The sequence below is a fragment of the Taeniopygia guttata genome, chromosome 1, assembly GCF_048771995.1.
Source record: "Taeniopygia guttata chromosome 1, bTaeGut7.mat, whole genome shotgun sequence".
Taxonomy (NCBI): domain Eukaryota; kingdom Metazoa; phylum Chordata; class Aves; order Passeriformes; family Estrildidae; genus Taeniopygia; species Taeniopygia guttata.
In genome coordinates, this window is record NC_133024.1 from 36,997,693 (window position 1) to 37,012,814 (window position 15,122).

The following is a 15,122-nucleotide window of genomic DNA, read 5'->3' on the forward strand; positions in this document are numbered from 1 at the left end:
ATCTGGGTGCAGGTTCTAGGCATTTCATTGTGTGTGCAATTTCCTTCTGTTTTTCAATTTATGTTTAAAAGGAAATCTGTAATCAAATGGAAAAGGACACTTCAGCTCACAGAATTTCTCTCCCATAGACCGGCCCATGTCATCAATGCAGAACAAATGTTTTTATTGCTTCCTAACACAAACTGAGCATGACAGGGTAGCCTGCAGAAAGCACAGTATTTCTTTATACTATTTCAGCTTAGGCCTGTGCTGAGGCTACCACCTGTGCCCTGTGAGAGCTGTTTCCTGTTGCTGCTAACCTGGGATTCACACTAGCAGGCTGAAAGATGAAAGGCTAATACTAATACCTTCACACATTTCAGGGAGTGAACGTTTCACATTCACTCATTTCCCCCAGGGCTGGCTAGAAAATGCTTCTGCTCCCTCTAGTTCTGATGAGGTTTAATGGTGAAGATGCATTTTGGGGTTTTGTTGGTTTACGGTTTTTTTCCACAGCACATGGAAACTCAAGATACTGTCAGCTGTCCTCATGTCCTTCAAAACTCCTCCCATGGTTGTGAATTGTGCATATTCAAGGAGCACTTTCATTTTCATTATCTAAGGTGCTTTATGTACTTAATTATCCCTATAGGCTTTTTTCCTGAGTCCTGTGTCTCAGGAAAAAAAGAAAAAGAGGAGAAAGGTTAAAGATACATGATTCTCTCCAGGAGATAACCAGACAACAGCTGTGGATGCATTAAGTGATCAATGCCGCCTTTCCTCAAAACAAAAGAAATCCTAGGGTAAATGAAATTGAAAGCCAACACTTAGGAGTAAATAGCCCTAAAGCAATACCCTGGAAAGCAGCTTTCTGGAAAGAGAGAGACTAAGTCAGTGACACAGCTGGCTTATTTTTTTTCTGAAATTGTCTTTTTTTCCTATAGGTATTGACATGGGCACCCTTGGTGCTGACTACTAGAAGACTCAGTTCACATCCTGAAGGTTTCAATGTAGACATCTTTAAGGGGCCATGTAGGATTGGTCTTCAAAGATGCATCTTCTACCCCAAATGTCTCTTGAAGCTTTTTGGTCTTCCATTGTAGCGTTGGGGTTACTTGGGGCTGAATCTATAATCCCTGGATTTGAGTATGGTGCTACTCTGACTCTGAAATGTTAATTAAAATTGATGGATTTTAAAGGATAATCGTATTCTTTTAGATCCTTTTGCTTTTGTTGGAGAGAAAGAAGGACTGGTAATGTGTGAACACTCCAGTGTGCAGAACCTTCCCAGCACCCCTAGGCATTCCAGGGTAGGAAGGAGAATATAATCCTGCAGTTCCTCTTGACCACCTGCAGTACTGTGAACAAAGATGATTTGACCTGCTTGATTGTCCCCATAGGTAGCATTTAGGAAAAAGAGTAAGAGCAGTTCTTGAAACATGAGAGCTTTGGCTTGTCAGGAGCAGGGTAGTGATAGTCAATCACATATAAAAGGTGCATGTCGTATTTCCAGCTTGTTCATTTCTCTGAGAGCATCGCAAGCCTGGGGGGGGAAGTAATTGTCAACTAGACTAATAGGATGAAGGTGTTATAGTGATTTAATTTCCTGGAGAACAGTTTCCCAAATTTCCTAGATTTTCCAAAGCTGTATGAAACATTTTGGTTTCTGTGTTTTTTTGGGAAAAGCCAAAATTTTCCAGCTGAACTCTGACTGATAAAGATTGCCCTCTGTCTTCCTTTCTGAGATTTTTAACAACCAGTTGATACATATAGCTTCCTACAGTCAATTATATTGTAAAGCCTTTACTGAAAAATAGGTGGAAATAAAATAACTTGGAGATGTGTGCAGCAGGATTTTGCCATTTTTGAGCAATCTATTTTTCATAGCAGTATTTGGTGGCAAAGCTGTTTTCTTCTGCTTCTACATGTGCATGTGTGTATCTATATATCTATATATGTCATGTTGTTGTTGTTTAGGAATGGTATTCTCCAATTTATAGTTCCCCCTGAAATCACTCCAAACCACACTACCACTCACTCACTCCCACCTTTCACCATACCCTTCCCCTCCCCTGCAGTGGGATGGAGAGTGTATGGAGGCACAAAAAGTAATGATCACAGCTTGGGAAAAGAACAATTTTCTTGACACAACAATGAGATAAGAAAACAAATAGTAGTGACAACAATACTAATGACAGAGGGTACAAGAAAGAGGCAGATTATTCATGTGGAAACCCCCCAGCACTGCCTGACTGCTCCCTCTGATATGTTGTGCCACCCAGAAGGGAGCCCTTCCCCTACCCCTGGAAAATAATGTATAGAATAACCCCATTCTGGCTATTGCAACAATTAACCCTGTCCTGGCTGGAATTAGGGCACGGATTTACCTGTCTGTGTGTCTCTGTGTGCTTGTTTGAATTGTGGTGACTGCCAGTCATGGGGTCGTGTTGGAGACGCTGAGTCTCACAGTGAAGGTCGTTCCCCAGGTGATGGGCGGTTCCCAGCAAATGCCAGCAGTTGCTGAGAATGTGGTTCAGTCTCTTGACAGAGTGGATTCTGTATTATTAATATTTTAAATGAGTCTAACATAATAAGTAGCAGTTTGTTAAAGCCTGTTTTCAGCCCAGGTAGTTTAAATAATAGCGAGATACAGCTGCTGTAAGCTCTTCATGGTGGGATTTGTGCAGCTGGCTTCCCAGGTTGTCTGCTTCTCTGTGACTTGTCCTTTTCATCTTTTGCTGTCAGTAACTTCAGTGCATAAATGAACTGCAGATTAACAATCCAGGCTGGGACCTTTTGCTTTGTTTTTGAAATGCAGATTCCCAGCACGAGGAGCTTGAACTCTGTGGCTGCCTTTGCTCCACGGAGTGTCACAGAGATTCAGATGTTAGGGCCACTTGCAGCACCAAATAGTGCCTTCCCAGAGGCTGCTCAGTCTTTGGGCATGATATTTCAAATAATTTTTGAGTCAAAGGTTAAGTTTAGGTCATCATCCTAAACATGGAGAATATTAAGACAGGTCAGTCGTTCATATTGTTAACTTGTAAGCTTTCTTTGTTGGTTTTAAATGACATTGATTTTGTAATTACCCTAGAGATAGCCACTGAAAACCCCAAGAATGCACTGCTTAATTGAAATCCAAATACTGAAAGCTGTAGGGATGTAGCTGTAAGAGTCCTGTGATGGGCTCTGCCATCTAGTGACACCCACAAGAAAAAATGAAATGTTTGCAAAAACAAGCCAAACCCCTCATATGATTATTTTTGAAACCTGCTTGTTATGACTGGTAAACCAACCAAAATTACTTGGGCACAGTGGTGTTGCCATTGTCTGATGGCACGCTCAGCTCAGTCCAGCTTCGGCCTCCTTAGGCCTGCCGGGAGATCCATGCAGATTAAAACCATAAAGTTTTTTTACTGTTTTCAGTATTTACTCTGCCAAGACAGCTGAACCTTTGCCTGGTGATTAACTCCATAGGGGCCCTGTTCTGTACATCTGGGAAGCAGAACTGAACAGCAGTGTCCTGTCCATGGGGCAGCACAAACCCAATCAAGTTTTCTAATGCACAGTCTTGAAAAACATATGTGAAATCTTAAAATACAGGTCTTACAGTGTCCATGAGTTCATCTCATCCCTTCTTCCAAAGCTGTTTCTTTCCTCTTCTTTTATCTTCGTAAGAGTATTGTGCCAGGAACTCGTGTTGAGTTTGGGCTGCATGTTTGCAACCAGAGTGGGCTGCATGTTTGCAACCTCTGGTCCTCCCCAGGGAGCAGCCTGACCAGGCTCCTGTGCAGCTGGATCATGCAAGGATCAGGTCACAGTCTCCATTGGAAACCCTGGATGCAAGAATTGACCACTGCATGAAATGCCAATGACGTGCCAAGCAGGATGGTCATGGGGATGATTACTACTTGTTAACCCTGTGAAAATGCAAAAGCGTGTTTAGACTCGGGGGCTGGCCAGGGGATCTCCTAGCTCTCAGCTCTACCAGTGTATAGAAGAGAAGTAATAACCCCATATCCTCAGTCACATCTGTGCACAGTGATGAAAACTATAGTGCTTGTATAAGCATCACTCATTTGGCAAATGTTGTTGCTTTAATCTTCATTGTTTTTTTCCTCCTCCAGCTATGTTGATACCTCACTTAAATAGAAATAAATACAAAGACATTCTCAGTCCCATAGTAGAAAACAGAGAAGAGGTGAGGGAAAAGGAATAGCATAAATTATACATAATTTAGATATCACTGAGCAGCTAGATTTTATAGGTCTCTGAAGATGAAGCAGGAACCTAATCCATGTGCTGAGCCAGTGTGGTCTGACCCAAGCCCTTTACTCTGGGGTGGGCTGACAGGCTCAAATTCAGTCTTTGTCCATACAGTAGAGTTTTACAAAAGTTTGGGTCTGGGAGGACTCTGATAGCTTCTTTAAAGGGCAGTGTTGGAGAGGCTGGGTTGATGCGAGAGCACGTGGCTGTGGCTCTGAACAGCATCAGGCCTGGCCAGGGTCTTTTGAAGAGCCAACAGTGGAAAATAGGGAGAACTCAGATGGTCACTTTGATGTGGACATCCAGTTGGATTAATGGGCTGATGACCTATCTGCGGTGCAGAGCCTACAGGAGGGAGGTGTTAGCATATGGAGTGGGACAACCACCGGGGTACCTTTGTGCTGGTGTCTTAATCTGGGTTTGTAAAGGCTGGCAGAGCTAGAAGCTGGGACTCCTGGGCATTGCTTCGCTGTCATTGCGGTGTCTGTCTCTAACAGGGAACCTCTGTTTGTGTTGGCATCTGAACAGGCACCTAAGCCTTGTGCTGTTTCAAGTCACGACACTGCCATGTGCTATTTCTCCTGCTGCTGTGCTGTATTTTATGTAGCACTGGCTGTCAGCGTGCCTAGCACTGGGAAGTAACAAAAATAAATTACTCATATGCTTTGAAAATAGATAGAAATATCAGTTAAAAATAGATAATTTTCTCTTTCAATTACCAAGGTCTAAGATGTGTTCATTTGTTACTGTTTAAACAGCAGCTATTAACCTTTTTGTCCCTTCCACTTCCTTACGTATTTCTGCTTGTGAATTTTGCAGCCCAGATGAATATTGAATGACTGTTTTTTAATAAATTATTTCTTTCTCTTTCTGAAGCTGAGTCAAGGAGCGTCAATGCCAATGCCCCGATTTGTGTTAAGGAGACTGTAGATAATTAAGCACTTGGTGAGGGCAGTTTGTTGATGTGTTTTTAATTTTCTGAGGAGTGAGTGATGTTCTTTGAATAGCGGTCATTGGGGAAATCAGAGCTTGCTGAAGTGACTACTAATGTTGTCTTCACTGTCACGTTCAGTGCAAGTCCAGCAGTATTATGGCAAAGGTTATGGGCAGACATAGGTATGCATCCACTGAAAAATGCTCTTTGCATCCCTGTGTTAAACTTACGAGAATTTGTTGTCAGCTGTTTCGATTTCAGGTTTCTTTCACAATAACATTCCTTGCTGTGAGGTGTAGTTGCTTTGTGCACCATGTATAATGTAAACCAGAATGATCTGTAGCACAAAATCAAGAGTTCTTGGTGGGCTGATGCTGCCTGGACACCAGATGCCCACCAAAGCTGCTCCTTTCTCAGCTGGACAGAGGAAATACAACAAAATTTCTGTGGGTCAAGATAAGGACAGGGAGAGATCACTCACCATTACCATCATGTGTGAAACAGTCTAAGATGGGGGAATTACTGTAATTTATTACCAATCAAATCAGAGTAGGATAATGATAAATAAAACCAAAATCTTAAAACCCCTTCCCTCTGCCTCTCCCTTCTTCTGGGGCTCAGCTTCTCTCCCAGTTGCACAGAGGGACAGGAAATGTGGGCTGCAGTCAGTTCATCACATTGTGTTTCTGCCACTCCTTCCTCCTCAACCAGGACTCCTCACACGTTTCTCCTTTAGCCTGGGGTCCCTCCCACTGGCGGCAGTCCTCCACGAATTTATTTGATATGGGTCCTGCCCATTGGCTGCAGTTCTCCATTAACTGCTCCAGCGTGGATCCCTTCATGGGCTGCAGTCCTTCAGGAACAGGCTGCTCCAGCAGGGATCCCCCGTGGGATCACAAGCCCTGCCAGCAAACCTTCTCCAGTGTGAGCTCCTCTCTCCCAAGTCCCACAGGTCCTGCCAGGAGCCTGCTCCAGTGTGGGCTTCCCATGGAGTCACAGCCTCCTTTGGGCATCCACCTGCTCTGGAATGGGATCCTCCAGGGGCTGCAGGCAGGTCTCTGCTCAATATTTGACCCCCATGGGATGCAGGGGCACAGCTGCCTCACCATGGGCCGCAGGGAATCTCAACTCTGGTGCCTGGAGCACCTCCTGCCACTTGTTCTGCCTTGACCTTGGTGTCTGCGGGGCTGGAAGTTTACTGGTGGTTTCAGTGGGACCAATCTCTTGGCTGTCCTTTCATTTGCTGCCAGGCCATGGGTCTTGCTTCCCTAAAATTACAAGAGGTTGCAAAAACAAGTCCTCATGAATGCTGCTCATCTCTACTTGGCAACCATTCCCTTAAGTCAGACTGTGCTGGGGCTCTGCACATGCACGGATATTTCTAATATCTGGTTCAGGGTGCAATCTCATCCAAGTCAAAATTTCATCTTATTTTGAATAAGGAACACAGACTTTTCTTCAGAGCAATTTCTGTGAGATGCAGGCTGTTCATTGCAAACAGAGAGACGCTTGAGCACAGCAACCCATTTGGAGAGGACAATGCCATTTAAAGCCCTGAGTTAATGAGAAGTCCATAGCACATTTGATAAGCTTTGTCATTCTTTTGTCTGCAGATCATAGACCCTGCATTTTAATTTACAATATATAATGCTTTCTTAATGAGTTCCAGTGGATAGCCATTGAAACATGGCACTTGCAGCTGCCAGCACGATTATGAAAAAGAGGCAGTTATTTGATTTACGTGATATTCTGTTATGGCAACTAATATTTGCAGACAGGATACAATAGAGGAAGAAATACCCCTCCATTTAGATTTTAGTATCTCAGGACTCAGGTGCTAAATCATTTATTTTGCATGTACGTGGACCAACTACTAATTGAAAATTAATGGAATTATGTTTGAGTCTTGAAAGTCTAGAGAGACTCCTGTTTGCTTTGCACCACAAAGTTCAAGCAAACCCAGTAACACTAACAGGATTTTTAAAGTGCAAATAAGTTTCTTAACATAGTACACAGAAGCGTTTTATAGAGGTTCCTCATCTATTCCCCTCTGTTTCAAAACAGAAGTGAAAAAGCCCAGAACATGGAACAAAATTGTAGTGCTATGGAAGAAATGATGCATTACTTCTGGTAAGCTTTGTTTTGTAAGAAGATACTTTCCTGGCCACTTTTCCTTCAGCTTGAGCCTGTGTGCAAGCCTTTATCTAGAGCTCTGTGTGTATGTGCATACTTATCCCCTTTCTTATATGCTTCTCCTTGCAGAGCACCACATTGGTGACTTCTTACACAGAGGCACAATTTAAAGGGTTTACAGGGTTTTTCTCTTGTTCTTTCTGTAATTTTGGTTTGGTTTTGTTTGGATTTTTTTTTCTCCCTTACAGTAGGAGCTATGATGCCTTTGTGTGCTTGACAGTAAACAAGGTGATAATTTTCTTCTGTGCTGGTAATTTCCACTGAGTTTGTATGTGGTGGGGAAACATGTGTGTTTATGGTGGGATGATACTGTGGGACCAAACTGCTAGAGAAAAAAAAAAAAGGAAAGAAAATAAAAAATTTCAAGTAGGGATGAAAAATTTTGTATGATTACAACTTCTGGTATTTTCTAAATTAGACTGCTTGATTTTGCAGTTGCAATTCTTAGCATTGGTGATGGTGATGATGGTTGTTGTTGTTACATATGCTTGGAAAGCCCCACAGGGCTAGCAGAGGGGGTAAGGCCTCCCTATGGGTTTTGCAGATACTTGCAGAAACTCTGCAGTGGTGAGTTTGAGATTTCCATATCCCAGTCTCAGATGTGGGGAGACGGGTTGTCACAATCATTCAGTGTCCCAATCTCATTTGTCCATCCTAGTCCATCTCTACCCAATCCAGTGGTCCCAAGTTTTCCCTTTCCTGATCTGCTCCCAGGTTTTCATTTTCCTGGTCTAGCAGTGGGGCAGACTGCCCAGGGAAGTGATTGAGTTGCTAGCCCTGGAGGTATTTAAAAGATCTGTAGGTATGTGTCCTGGGGACTTGGTTTATTGGTATCTTGGCTGTGCTGGGTTAACAGGTCAACCCAATACTCTTAGAGGTCTTTTCCAACCTGAACAATTCCATGATTCTATGAATCATACAGCAGTTAACATACCATATAAAAATACCCCTGCTCCCCTGCACAGTGACCAGCACTGCTGCAGGCAGAGCAGCAGCTACAGGGACATCTCACCCTGGATCTGCAGCTCATACACCAAAAGCATCCTGAAGAGTCAAGCACAAATGTGTATCTACTCGTGCAATGAAAGCTAGGAGACCAGACATAACCTCACCTCACCACATTTACAAAGCGGAGCGTTCCAGTCAGAAAACTGGTAGCTGGTTTTGCTCTGGCCTGCAATAGAGTGATGGTAATTAATCTGATGACACAGATCTCCAGTGTGAAAGTTTGAATACTGAGTCATTTAAGTTTGGCAAAGTGTGGAGGAGCAGAGTCCCACAGCCAAAGGCTTCTGCATTACTGGTGAATGAGCTTGAAGTGCACATTCCCCTTCTGTAGCATGTGAGCAAATGCATACGTCTGTGTGCGCACCGTGCGAGGCTGAGTCACCAGTATCACCATTTGCCAAGGCATGGAGACTGAAAAAATTAGAAATGCATGTAAAAATATACCCGTTGCTAGATCAAAAGGATGTGCCACAGGGAAGCTGCAGTGAGGCGATAGTGACGCTCGTGTTCGTCAAATGGCTTTTGTGTGAGAGGAAATTAAACGGAGAGGGACTGTGGCGTGTGGAGGTGCCATTTCCTAGGGGCAGAGAGAAGGTAGAAAGAAGTGATTTTTCACGGGTATGCCTGCTAAAAGGTGTAGATGTGTCAGATGAAATAAGTGGGCAGCAAGTTCTGAGCAAAAAAGGGGAACACGATTTCCCCAGCACCATGTGTTGGGGTTGTGTGGCTCTGCACCCCTGGCTGCTCTGCCTGCCAGGGCCAAAATGGGCACACAAAAGGGCTACAGAAAAAACACCTTTGTGGAGCAATTACTAACCAAGGTTATTCCTCGCGGCTCAGGAATCCTCCTAATTTTAGGTTGCCCAAAGCTTACAAGGCCTGCCTGGGGAGGTCTCCCTGTTCTCATGCCATAAGCTTACATCTGGCTCCAAGCAGCAGCAAAAATGAGCTCATGGTTTGGTTCAGTCCAGACCTCCTTGTGCCTGTTGTTTTGCTGAGCTTTTAAATTAGTCCTTTTTAATATTTTTGGAAGATTCTGAGAAGACACTGCTTTAATGTAACTGTAATTAAACCCCAGAACTCTTCAAAACTCTCGTTTAGAAGTAGGTCAGTTTGCACTTACTTGTCTTGAAGGGTTTTTTTTTTTTCTTTTCTCATGTCTTAGTTGTAGGCTGACTTACCATCTGCCTTTCCTTGGCAAAGCAAAGAAGCAGAATATAAAAATTTGTAAGATACAATTGGGCTAATATTAATCATTTATCTCTCATGAGGTGAGTCACAGGAAATGATCTGTGACTGTATTTCTAAGTCCTCTTCACGCTCTTTTATGAGAGACTTCAAATTCAGAAAACCTTCCCAGTAAAAGAATCCCAAATAAAAGACTCCGTCTGCACAGAGGGTGCTAGGATATTTTAAAGCCATCTGTGGAGAGCTGGGAGTTTCTTGTTGTGCAGTAATTGGGTATTGAATGGTTGGGAAATCACAGGGTGAGCCCGGGCAGGATGTGGGATTGGTGCTCACCCCAGAGGGTTGAGAGCATGTTGGGCTCTCTTCCCCACTGTCCCACCAGGCTGGCAGTGAGCAAAGAGCAAAACAATTGTGTATAGTACACACAGACGTCAACAGATACGATTGATTATTATAGTTTTACTATAACAAGTCTCCACAGTCAATGTGTCAGTTCATGGGTGATGTTTGTCAATCTATACATGTAATCAAGTTCACTAACTAACCCAATTTTGAAAAACAATTTTAATAAAAAGGATGAAAAATGGACATCTCCTGCAACACCCCAGAAGTAATTTTGGTTTTCGTCCAGTCATTGAAATTCTTTCCCTCGAGCAACTGGAGACTAAATTAGTAGCATCACCTTCCCTCCTTTGGGAAACAAGACCAAAGGAAAATGCTGCTTCTAATGTCAGTGTACTCCCTTGGATTAATGGCTGCAGCTAGCAACTGCTACCCCCTCATTTTTTATAAATATGAAATATGAAAGAAATATGTATTTAAATCTAAGGTATCAAAATAAAAAATTAGAAGGATACTTATTCCTTTGCTGTTGGTTTTTCCAAGCCTCTGCCACGTTTTTTACTGACTTTAATAAAAGCTGCTCTTATTATAGCTTTCAAATGGTTTCTTTATTTTATCTGTATGTGTGCATGCACATGGGCTTTTTAAAGCTTGCAGATGGTTTTTCTTCACCTCAGCGTTATGGCTAGCCAGGAATTTTTTTTTATTGTTTTGGTTTAGATTTTGTTTCAAAAGTAAGGCCTGCTAGAGCCGGAGACTGCTTCTCAGCCTGAGGAAGGGGTGAGATGGACTTTTGGAAGCAGATGGTGGCATATAGAGGTTTCAGTAGCAGAGGGTCAGAAAATAAACGCCCCAGACTATTAAGACTATTTGAAATAAGGTGCACGTATAATTCTACATTTACAGCTTAAAAGGAAGCAACATGCCAAAATTATAAATTTACTTTGTTTCTCCTTATCCTCCCCTACTGACAGTTACTCTTATGGTGTTCAACACTGACATCAAATAAAGCAATTTCCAGCAGCACACTTTCCTGTATCTTCCCATGCATTTCATAGCTGCTGAGCACTGCCTTTGGTTGGTTGGTTAGTGATTAAGACTTAAAAGGGATAGTGAAGTTTACAAGCATGAATGCTGGCAGCACCCAGTGTGGTGTTGTGCGTATAGGAGCAGCTCAGCCTTTTTGGCTTGAGCTCTCGCAGGAGTTTAAGCCTGCTTATTGTTCTTTAGAACTATTCGTACATTTTGACTGGTTTTATATAGGTCAGAACAAAGTGTTTTAAGTTTTTGCTTGGTTAAAACTCTAATGAAATAATTTCTCTTTGGCAATGTAAGGAAACAATGTAAGGACTTCTTCCATGGTCCACATAGACTGGGAGGGGATATCTGTATCCCCACCGGAGTCAGAAAACCTAATAAGGAAACAGAAAAATTACTGGTGTCATGGAAGTAATGGAGACTGTTTTTCAGTGAGAAGTCTTAAAATTGTAGAATGTTTTCTACTTAGTTTATCTAAACAGATGCGGTATTGATTGGCCTGAGAGAAGCCTTCACCCAGAGACAATGCCAGGCACTCTGAGACTCTTCAGTGCAGCACAGAAAGAAGGGAAAGACCCCAGAGAGGGAGGGTTGCACTTGAATGTCAGAGCCACTGCTTCAAAAACCTACTGCCCATCTCCTTGTGTTGTCAGGAAAATAAGCCTTAAGCAGATATATAAGCAGCACAGTGGAGATTTTGAAGTCCAGTCAAGGTCAGTGAAATTATGATGTCTGTTATATGGGAAGTCAGATTATGTGATCTTGTGATTCCTTTTTACCTTAAAAGCTATTGTTGTGTGCCATTTTCTGTTTTAGATATGGATAACCCACATCTGTTACATGCAGTTCATAGTTATGATACTATTTGTCTGGAGAAAAAAAAGTCTAAATTGTTAAGTAGAATCTGAGTTTTATGTCTTTGCACCAGATTTCCTTGGAGAAATTTCCCATAATCTTTTATTTTTATTATTGGTATAGGCTCTGGCTTTGTTGATTTTTCTTGCTGCGACATAAAGTTTGTTGAAAGGAGTGTTGTAATTAATGGCAAGGACATATTAAAATTCTTGTAAGATGGGCTAAGATTATTATTTTCCTTCCTTGAGTTTTGCCATGTCATGCCTGCTGTCAGAAGCCTGCTGACTTAATCAGCACTTGGGGAGAGCCCATTAATGACGAATCCAGGTACTACAGCTGATCATGTAGATGATTGAATAAATAGTGTTGTTCTTTCTTTACAAGTGTATTGCACAAATATTGTGATCAGTTCAGTTGCTGGAAGTAGAATGAGGTTGTTTTGCAAGGTATTATCAGTAGGAGAGGGAAACTGCTTAGGAAGCAGATGGCATACTCAGGAAAAGTAGAGTTTTCAGCAGAAGAAATTAGTTGGGTTAGATACTTGTAAGCTGTTGAAGTGAGGTGGGAACTTAGCAAAGCAAAATAGACATGAATGGGCACATTGAACAGTGTTTCAGCTTCTAATAAAAGCTTCCTAGGAGTCACAGAGTCAAACCTGAAATTCCTTTGTGTTCTGCAAAGGGATAATTTAAAACATATTACAAAATTAAAGTTTTATTAAAATGCAGCTAAGGATTAACAGTGTTTGAAAGCAATTTAGGGCTGGGCACATCGGAGGAATACTGAAACTGTTCTAAAATAAACCTAATAGATGCAGCTATCTAGAATAAAGGTTAACCTTAAAATAAATCAAAGATGTTCAGGAATGGAAATGCACAGTCACTTCACCCAAAGAATCTTGACTTTGTTCTGTACTGAGGTCATGTAATATCTATATAATTATTGTGAGTGAATAATAGGATTTTATTATTTTTAGAGTTCTGAAACAGATTAAATAGGTCTTTTAAATCATGTTTTCTTCTTAAGTTGTGCCTGAGGGATGAAGATATGGTTAAGAGTAATGCCTGAGGAAGGTTACTACCAATGTATTTTCACAGTTTTGTTCAGAAAATGACAAATGAGCCTATTTGTGAGTTCTCAGAAAATACCGTCTGAACTGTCTATTGTACAGGGAGGATGTGCTACGTTGTGTGTAGTGCAGTCTTTGCTTTCAGTGTAGGACTCAAACTAGATCAGGGAAACTAAGTGGTATTTCTGCTGTGAAAGATGTGTAAAGTGTTGAAAAAGTGATTATGGGAAACTCTGAACATGAGAAAAACTTTATAGACAGAATAATCAAGGGAATGGAATGAAAATAGGTATTTGTCTGAATGTGATATTGACTTGAACCCTGCAATGAGACTAGAAAAAAGAAGGGCAGAAAGAAGACGCACATCAAGAATCGGCCAGAGAAATTCAGTGATTTGCTTCTATCTTGAATGCAAATGCAAGGAAAGCTGATGGAGAGCGGTGACTCACACAGAACTGGGAGTGGTTGCCGAGTGAAGGCAAGGAATGTCTCCTTGAATACAGGCAGTTTGTTGGGTGGGTGAGGGAGCTGGTACCACTCTGAGAGCTTTCAGAAGACAGTGCTGGGAAGAAGCCATGGCAAACACCTCATCTGCAGCTGAGAGGATATCTTTCTGTAAGGAGACTTTCACATTTTACTGAGCCTGTGCAAATCCATGTCCCTGGTGAATTCTGAGGTCTGTGAAATGTGTAGTGGCCCAGAAACCAGAGCACTGGCATATCTGCTACATAAAATGCAGGTCCAGTGGTATATCCAGAGCCTGGCATGTGTCAGGACATAGAGCAAATAAATGTCTCACTGGTGGTGTCACCGTTTCACCGGAGCTGTTGCTGGAAGTAATCCACCTTTCCTTGGGATGAAAGAGGATTTTGGCTTGGTGTAAGGCTGCTTTAGTGGATTTAGTGGCAGCAAGGCACTTCATAACCCTTCAGTAAGAGCAGAAACAGTGCAGGATGCCGAGTCCACCATATGTTTATGTTTAATAGAAGTTTATAAGTCTGTGAATTTTGCCTACGGGATGTCTAAAGACTCAGGGGTCATGTAAATTGAAACAATGCAAAGTTTATTGTGCATTTAACTTAATTTAAATACCTAGAAACAAGCACACAGGGATTCTTACTATTTGCAGTTATTGGTTTTAATAAATACCATTGTAATTGGATGTGATTTAATAAAAACAGTGTATTTCCAGCCTTTGGGAGTGGGCACACAGCTCCCCAAAGAGAAGACAACAGAGGGGGGTTAATCAGAATAACTTTTAACTCAGTGTTACTGAGTTGTTCCAAGGAGCCAGGGCGTATTCAGTTTCACTCACACCAACTTCAGACTGTGTGTTTAATCTTGGTGGTGGTGGAGCAGCGAGGTGGCTGCTTCACTCTGCAGGTCTCCTGTGAAATGACCCATGGGAGGAGGGAGGAGGCTACATTTGGACCGACATTGTGGTCTTTTTCGTACAAGTTAATTGTGGGGAGTGGTGGTTCCCAGTTGACCCTGTGGGATTTCAGAGCTCAGGAGAAGCTGCCCACATGGCTGTGTGTCCGTGGCTTTGCCCATCAATTATCTCCTTTCTGTTTTATTCAGCTCACTGTGGTCTTTGATCTGCCGTGATCTAATGTAATCTCATCTAACATAATCTATTTGTGTTCAGAATCCCAGATGAAGTTATTGGCAAGATTGATATTAATTCCCGTAAACCTAAGATTTGTGCCAGTATTGATATTTGCACACCTAAACAGCTGCAGGCACCATTTCTGTGCAAATTGCAGTCACAGCAATCCTGCAGCATTCAAACACATGCAAAAATTAGCATAGTTATACTTTCTCTTCCTGTTCATGGGTTTCCTGGTAGAGTATAAACCTGGAGATACATGTGCAATTCCTGTGTGTTGTTTTAATAGCAAATTCCCTAAAGCCATCACCAGATTCAGCAAGCTTGTGTTGCATTACTTTTATCCATCTTGTTTTATTGAAAACACTTGTGGTAAACTAACAGTTATCTGGCATCAATTCGATATTCAGCATCTAAAAAATATTCACTTATTTATGTAGTATTTAGGGATCAGAATAATTGCTTTCAGCATAGTACCAGTGCTGAGAAAATCCATTTTTAAGGTATGACTCTGAGGTCACTAATAAATTTTGAGTCTTAGAGTTTCCCCCAGAAAAGTGAAAGGGGTCTGTGACACACTGCTTGAAATATTATTCTGCTTTGGATATTAAGCCAGGATATTTATTTTGCTTAAAATCAAG

At 41.9% G+C, this 15,122-nt stretch overlaps 1 protein-coding gene across 13 annotated transcripts in view; it reads left to right on the forward strand.

Moving 5' to 3' along the window:
• FAT3 (FAT atypical cadherin 3) overlaps positions 1 to 15,122 on the forward strand; it is a 394,190-nt gene that overhangs the window by 137,020 nt on the left and 242,048 nt on the right. The gene's annotated exons all lie outside the window — the stretch shown is intronic.